The sequence below is a fragment of the Lichenostomus cassidix genome, chromosome 1Aa (assembly GCF_008360975.1).
Source record: "Lichenostomus cassidix isolate B80296 chromosome 1Aa, HeHo_3.0, whole genome shotgun sequence".
Taxonomy (NCBI): Eukaryota; Metazoa; Chordata; class Aves; order Passeriformes; family Meliphagidae; genus Lichenostomus; species Lichenostomus cassidix.
Genome location: NC_139480.1, coordinates 6,113,080 through 6,121,367, shown reverse-complemented (window position 1 = coordinate 6,121,367; position 8,288 = coordinate 6,113,080).

The following is an 8,288-nucleotide window of genomic DNA, read 5'->3' as shown; positions in this document are numbered from 1 at the left end:
GGAGGAAATTCACAGACCAAGGGCTCTCTTTCTACAAGGCGGCATTGCACATAAAAAATAAAAAGGGATTTGTATTTTTTTTTCTAACTTTCCATAGATAAATTGAAACCATGAGCCAACAGCTATGCTCCCAGCATGGCCCTGACCATGCCCTGATGCCAAACACAACCAGCCAGGCATCAGCATCTGTGGAGAAGATGATGCCAGAGCCAGCCAGGTGCTGGGGCAGAGCTCTGTCACAAGGCTGGGGAAGGATGGATCCTAAGCAGGTTGTTTGAATGCAGCACAGGGCTGGCTTTGGTTGCTTCTGAGTGCTCGGTAGATCAGCAGGAGGGCCTAAGGTTTGTTTTTTATGCAAAAGCCCTGGTTTGCATGGAGAGCTACCCCAGGTGGCATGGAGATAAATGTGAGCTGCTTCCCCAAACCATTTCCTGCACCTTCCCCCTCACCACTGGACTTCAGCTGATGTTAATAGAGCCACAATGCTACTCTTGGAATCTCTTCTGCCTGTAAGGCTGTGGGCAGCATCTCAGAGGGTGTAACTTTGGAGTTGTGCTGATTTCTATCAGCAGAGAACATGGTTCTTTAGGGGATTTTTGAACGAGAGACTATACATGCTAGGAAGCACATTTGTTTGCACTTTTTTATCTGAAGGGTAAAACTTGTTTGGGGAGAATACTTGTTTGGGGAGAAAGTCTAAAGCCCTGTTGGCAGCTCTTTCCTAATGCATAAAATAACAATTTCTTCTTCTAACCATAAGAAAACATTTTTTTTCCTCTTTTTCAGCACAATTGAAAATGTGAATTAATTACTCGTTTCCTACACTCCTGACTGAGGAGTCCAAAAACTATGTTTTTGCCTTTATCCTGAGTGCCCAGCTCTCACAGCAGGGACAATAAAATGACATCCTCCCTGATCTGCCCCCCAGCACAGGCAGGGCTGCAAGTGTTGCCCCATTCACTCATTAACACTATAGGAAAAGTCTTTCTGCTGCTGCCATGTGCCCAGAACTCTGGAATTATTGTGCCTACAGCCCCAGGAAACTGTGCTGGGGTTTTGCCCGACAAGGAATAATATTTCTTTATAGATCACATCAAGTTTTCCTGATGTTTTAGAAAGGTATTTAAGGATACCTTTAGATATCTTACATATCCTTAGATATCTAACATATCTAAGGAATGGTGATGCTTTCATGGCTCAAGGGCTGTACCTGATGCAGATTCCAACAGAAGTGAAGCAGAATAGCTGTTCTATTAGAAATAACACAACCAAGAGTATTTATTTAAAAAATCATTGGATTCTGGGTATCTAAAACCTGTGGCTGCTTTAATGGTTTAATCCTTATTCAGAGAGAAAAGCAGTACAGATGATACAATGGTGCAACATTGTTATATTTATATTAATTTATATCACGAAGACAGAAAAAACACACCCATCCAAAAGCTTTCATACTGCTCTAAAAGCTGAGAGGAAATTTGTGAACTAAATGCAAAATCTCCATTTTCCCAGCCTGTTCATGGTACCTTTCTGCTGTGAGAGCTATGCTGAGATTCCTCCCCAAGGTGTGGATCCTCCAGGATCCTCCAGCCCTACAGGACCCAGCCCTACATGTATGCTGGTGCAAAGCTGTGCCAAATGAAGGAGTCTTTTCTATTCAGACTTCTGTGCTGCAGCCCTGCACAAAGCTTGTGAGCAGCTCTGTGTGTATCTTTCCTCTTCACCATTCTGGCTTTAATGGTTTTTCACAAGAAATATTGGCTTTTGTGCTCCCTCAGATGAATTGGCAGGCCCTAATGAGCTGTGAATGCAATTTAATAAAGCTCACATTTGTAACAAGGAAGTGGTTCTGTGGAAGGAAATGAAGGAAGGAGGAAAGGGGGGAAGGAAGGCACAGAGGTGCAAGGCCTCAGAGCATAAAAAAAGCCAAGGGTGAAATTGTAAGAACTTGTTTTCAGACTTGGAAACAGCCAGAAGAGAATGTCTGCTTCTCCCAGTTAGCTTTTGGGTATTGTTAAGTTATTGGCTCCCAAACATTGTCCAGGAGCTGCGACAGGAATGGCAGAGGTGAAAAGCTGTTCTGATACACCAGAGACCTTTGCAAACAGGCTCAATGCTGCAGGAGAAGCCACAGAGAAGCAGCAGTGCCAAGGGCAACTTTACTCCAGAACGACATGGCTGGCCTTGCTCTGAGGTGAGGATTTACTCCAGAATGGCATGGCTGGCCTTGCTCTGAGGTGAGGCTTTACTCCAGAGTGGCATGGCTGGCCTTGCTCTGAGGTGAGGATTTACTCCAGAATGGCATGGCTGGCCTTGCTCTGAGGTGAGGCTTTACTCCAGAATGGCATGGCTGGCCTTGCTCTGAGGTGAGGATTTACTCTGAGGTGAACAGCCACCCTGTAGCACCCCAGACTGAGGGGCTGAGCCCCACTGACTCTGTGGGAGAGACAAACCTGTGTGAGACATTCAAGATGCTGGAGTCATCCCACTACAGAGCAAGCTCAGACCCAGGCACTGATGTCCTCCCAAAAACCTTGTACCTGTGGCAGCTCCTGGCTGGTCCAAGCCAGAAGCTCTGACAATGCTCTTGAAGGCTGCAAAAAGAGGCCCAAAACACATTCCCTTAGCAAATTTGCTTTGGCAGCCTCTTCCAGCACAGTACCAGCATTTGGGATGTAGCTATTGCTTAGCTGGCCTTCATTACTGCAACCTGAGCATTGGGATTTCTGGCTCCCTCTGTTTCCTCTCCCATCACTGTCCAGAGCAGAAAAGTTGGCTCCACACACGCCTCATTTGCCTGATCAAGCACAGAGGACCAAATCAATCACTTTAGACTGAAAATATACTTTGCTTTCTTGCTTTCCTTGCCTTTTTTTCTTGTTTTTTGGCTTATATATCACTGCACCAGGAATCACCTTTGTAGCATGCTCTCCCTCAACCTCAAGGACAGATCAGTTCCCAGAGTCTTTAGACTGGATCTCGTGGACAGCCCCTCCAGGTGTAGAAAAAAATTAGATTATTGCATCATTCATTTACATCACATAGCATGGTACTGTGTAAATCTACTCCCTTCTCCTCATTCTCCCTTGGGAACGAATCTTGGAGAAGGTGTGAGGTTTCTGCAGGGGGTTTTGGTTCTCCGAGGTAGGTGGGCTCTGTTCTCTCTGTGTTTCCCGGGATTCCTCTATTTAAGAAACAAGCTATTGCATAACTGTGCACGAAGCCATACACACATTCATAAACCATCTCCTCCCACACACCCCAGGCACAGCTAAAACACGCAAGCTGGAACAAAGAGCCACCTTACACTACCCTGGAGATACATAACTGCAAGGATACAGGCAATAAGGCATATTTTATGCTTCCTGTTTAATTTTTTAATGTCAGAGTACCAAACCTGGAATAATTAGGTTTGTATCCAACTTGCAAGAAATCTTGCTGTTGGAAAAGCTCAGCTCAGTAATTAGAAATTCATCACTGCAAAATGCATGGTGTCATTATCTGCGACAGGATTCATTTCAATAGCAATCCTGAGCAAGGTCAAACTACACACAAATACTGCTTGGATCAAGGCAACCATCTCTCTCCAGTTCCACTCTTCATTTTTACCCCTATATGCCATTCTAGTAACTCTCCGCCCCTTATTTTTTCTTTCTCCTCTACAATCTCTCTCAATCCTAATAAACATCTGAACTTTAAACTAATCAAATTTACCAAAATGTGACATTAGGCAAAATTCAGCCTTTAGTTACTGAAATCATAAATAATTGTCCTAATTTTCCCCAAATTCATTATATTTAGTTTTGCCAAAAGATGGTCTCACGGAAAAAAAAAAAATTAAAAAAAAAGAAAAGAGTAAAAAACCTGTATGCTATTGTAAGAAAAATCATCAAATGGAAGAAAAATGTATAGGCTAGGATCTAAATGTCATAAATTGTACTTTAATTAGAGCGGAAACCCAACTTTCCGAAGATAGCAGGTATGTCATTATCTCATCGTAATAGTATTTTGGGTTTCTTACCTAATTTAAAGATGTCTTTCACTTTATTGATGGCAAAACATATCCAAACTGGGAGAATTGCCTTTAATTAGGAGAAGCAAGTGGCGGATCTATGAATGGAAGCATTTGTAGGAAGTATGCAGCCAGGATTATCCTGTTTAACAAGCAGTTGGAGGCTCATGAAAAACGTTGTGAAATGTTATGGGCTGAGCATAGGGGCAGAATGATGGATGCAACTCCAGTGGGAGACAGGGATGGTAGAAAGATGTGTCCAGATGTTGAGATGCAAAACACACCCCACATTTTAGCCTTAAGGGCTTTTGTGACTGATCTGTCTCCATCTGTGCCCACAAGTGGTCTGGTGGCCCATTTCTATCAATTTTGACAGCTAAAAATCCAATATATGAAACAGATGCACATTTTGTGAAAAACAATGGTTGGGTAGAGGAAAAGGAGAGTATGAAATCAGTGTCTTCCCTAATAAGCAGCAGTGTAAAGACAGCAGGTGTCTGTTTTGCTTGTCCTTCTGGCTGACCAGAGAACCCATGAGCTGGAGGGCCCAGGAACAGCTCAAAATTATCCCCAGGAGGTTGTGCCTTGCCCATGGCTGAGGAACACAGAGAGAAGTCTGAGGATAAGCTTAATGCAAGAGACTCAGTATAGATACAGAGGATGTAAAGTTTGGAAAGCAGACTTTGTTTTCCTACTGTTTGGAGAAAAATTTGCTGTGTTGATTTATTTTAGCCTCCATTTTGGCTCCTTCTGGTCCTTTTTCTGCAGGGATACTCAGTCCTGCAGTTCTTACCCATGAAGATCCTCTCCCTGCAGGTTTTGGGGTGCTCTGGCTGCAAGGTGTGTGCTGCAAGCTCTGACTCCCATAAAGAGGTACCACAGGAGATAAAAACAAGCTACAAAGGAATATCCCACTAGGGAAGACCTCCTTTTCCCTGGTTGTAGCTGTGGTTTTCAGCCCATCACCACGGAGTCCCTGGAGGTCACAGATGCACTCTTAGAGGCCTGTAAGGGGTGACCAAGGCAAGCAGCAACGATTTCTCATCTGAACTTCTGCACTTCTTCAGGAGAAGCCTAGTGATTGAGAAAGGCTGAAAGCCACTATTTTCCCATGTTTTACAGCAGCCTCTTTCAGCCTGAATCTCTGTGTTACACATTCATGATCATTACACATACACTGTGCCTCCTCCCTTTCCCCACACTCCTTCCAGCCTCAAGATGTGTGGGTGAAAACCACTTGAGGAGGCTCCTGTTGCTGAGGGAGACCTCTGCAGTGAGCACAGAGCATGAGGGAGAACCTCGTGCCCTGGCAGGACCTTCTGCAGGCAGAAGTCTTTGCTGAAGAAGCCTCAGAGGAAAATACCTCAGCAGCAGCACACAATGCTGTTCCCAGGCTCGAGAGGTTCCCAGGAACTGGTTAATGCCATTCCAAACAGAAACCTGCTTCTCCAGTTACAAATGTCAGACTCTGATTGTTACACATGGCAGTTGCAGGTGTTGGCAATAACTCTGGTTAATTTATTTCAGGGTTGAGTCAGGACTTTTTCCCCTATATTAAATTTAAAGATGGCTTTGCAACCATGAAGTCAATACAGCCCTGATCTTCTGACACATGAAAGCTGTAAGCTGAATAACTTATTAGCACCCTCGATAATGAAAACACTTCAATATTTAGGACTAATGCAGATTTCCTACTGGGAAAAAAAAATCTGTGAACAGCATCTGCAGCCATGTGCTCAAGGTAATAATTAAGGAGAATTATCTTTACTATATGTATTAAAACAACATAATTGAAGATTATATGTCCATATTAAAGAGAAGCAGATAATCTTTTGCTTAGGAAATTAACATCAAGAGCAGCAACTATTTCCATAGCTGGAAGAATCTCAGGCTGAATAAGAAAAATGGGAACCAGATGCCCAAATATTACATACCAGTTTCTGTTCTCCACCTTGAGACCCCAGTGTGGAGCAAACTCCATCCTTGGGCAGTGCTCCAATTTCCTCCTTGAATGCACATGGCAGAGGCTGTGTGCAGTGAGGGTCTCAGATGTTCATGGATTTATGAAAACTCCTATGAAAGTTTATGAAAAACCCTTTTTCCTAGAATACCAGGAGAAATACTGAGCATGGTTTGAGGAGCAAGAGGTGAAAAAAACCCCGGTTTTTTTACAGATTGCCAAGGTATTTAAGATGTCGCATATTTTATTTAGAAATCCATGATGCTTCCCTAATGGCTTAGCTGGTGAATAAATCACAGGCACTGGAAGAAGACATCATCAATCACTGCTTAGGGCTATACAGGCCTGACTGATGAAAAAGGAGCAATTAGCACTCATTAGCACTTATTTCCAAGTCTTCTCCATGGAAAAAGATCATCCAAAGCAAGTTAAAAGTGTCCAGTGTACAAGTACTTTAACAGATTAATATTTCTGACTCAAACTCATTTGCAGTTTACCTGCAAGGTAGCAGAATGTAGGCAGGGCTTGTGCAGACTTGGCTGTGGGGGTTTATTTCTATAGTGACTCATAAAACAAATCTGTGCTGAAGGTGTTCCTGCCCTCAGGGCATTTGCAATACATATTTCTCCTGGATTCATTACCAGCTGCTACAGCAACTACTACTGCAGTCTTTCCTTCAGGATGGGGCTTTCAGAGTATCTCACTCTTGCCCATCTTTCCATTTGGATGCCTTTTTTCATGACATTTAATATGTTTAAGAAAGGTCTTGATCAAATTAGGTTAAAAATGGAGATCCATGATGTATGATTCCATCCTACATTTTTTTGGTTGTTGTTCCTTTCTGGGGTTATTCACACTCCAAAGAACACCAAATCCCAAAGGGCAAACACTTTGAGACAGCAGCCTTTCAGCACAGCTCCCTGCCTTTTACATGCATGATCCCACTCTGCATCTCCTTTTCAAAAGATCCCCTCTCCCTTTCCCAGGTGTATGCAAGTACAAAGGATACCAGATGAGCATTCTTCCCCTTGCTGTGAGCTGAGAGAGAAAAACCTGTCTCCAGGCGATCAGAATCTGTCACCAAGCCCACCAGGTCTTTTTGCAGCTCAGTGATGCCAATCAAATGGTTTCTATGAGAGACAAACTGCTATTCCTGGACTCTGGCTGACTTCTTGCTGTGGATCATCGCCTTCTAGAAAAGGGAGAAAACCCAAATCCAAACCCAATGCTGGAGCTGAATTTCGTCTCCTCTTCAGCCCTGTGCACTGAGAAGGGCTGAACCATCACATCCCCAAAATATATAGGAAAGCACTGAGGGCTTCTACCTGGGATCAGTGAAATCAAGCATGGATACCACTTTGAAGGGACACAGGGCATTCCCAGGTGAGATCTGAAGTTTGGGGAGGGTTGTCTCACCAGATAAGGAAGAAATTTTCACACCGTGTGGAAAGTGAGGAAGGGTCTCAAGTAAGATTGAGCATAATTAACATTATTCCTGCAGATTCCTCAGACTCTCCTTGTAGTTTGCCTAGTAATAATCCCAGTTTGCTGGGATTATTTTCTCCTCTGAGGGCTCTCTCTACTTATCTTTGCTATGTATTGGCTGATTTCTTTTAGGAACAACATGGAGCTCAGCCCTTTTTCCTATATTGAAGAAGTCAGATTTTCCTTTTCCAACGAATCACATTTTCTTGTGATAATATTGAACTTATCCCATGGGCAAAAAACTCACAGGGAAAAAAGTCCTTCCTGACCCTGGACTCAGGGTACAAGTGGCAGATGTGTGCTGAAAAAGCAGCAGCAGGCAATAATTAGCCAAAATGCCCATGCAAGTGCCTAAGCAGTCCTGGATGGGAAGAAACACGAATTTGTGGAACAGCAGGGACGGAAGGCAGCTCTTAGTGCTTGACCCCAAAACCAGGATACAAGGGGCATCTTACTATCACAGAAGCAGCAGGCAATAACTTGGAAAACACAGCCAGAGAAGGCAGGTCTGCCCCTTCTACCCTCCACTGGCCTTCAAAGGTGGTATCATATGCAAGTTGTTCCTTCTGGGATTAGAGCCTGACATCCAGTGCAGTTAGAAAATCATGTTTCATGATTACAATAGTTTTTCCTAAGCAATTTGAGTTCAAAGTTTTCTTCCATCTCTGGGGTGCTCCTTGGAGAAATCCGTCTGGCACTGGAGCATCTCTCCTGTGAGAAAAGGCAGAGAGAACTGGGAGTGATTCATGTACAGAAGAGGAGGCTCAGGGGGATCTTATGAATCTACGTAACTATGGAAAGTGGAATAGGAGTCAACAATGTGTTCTTGCAGCC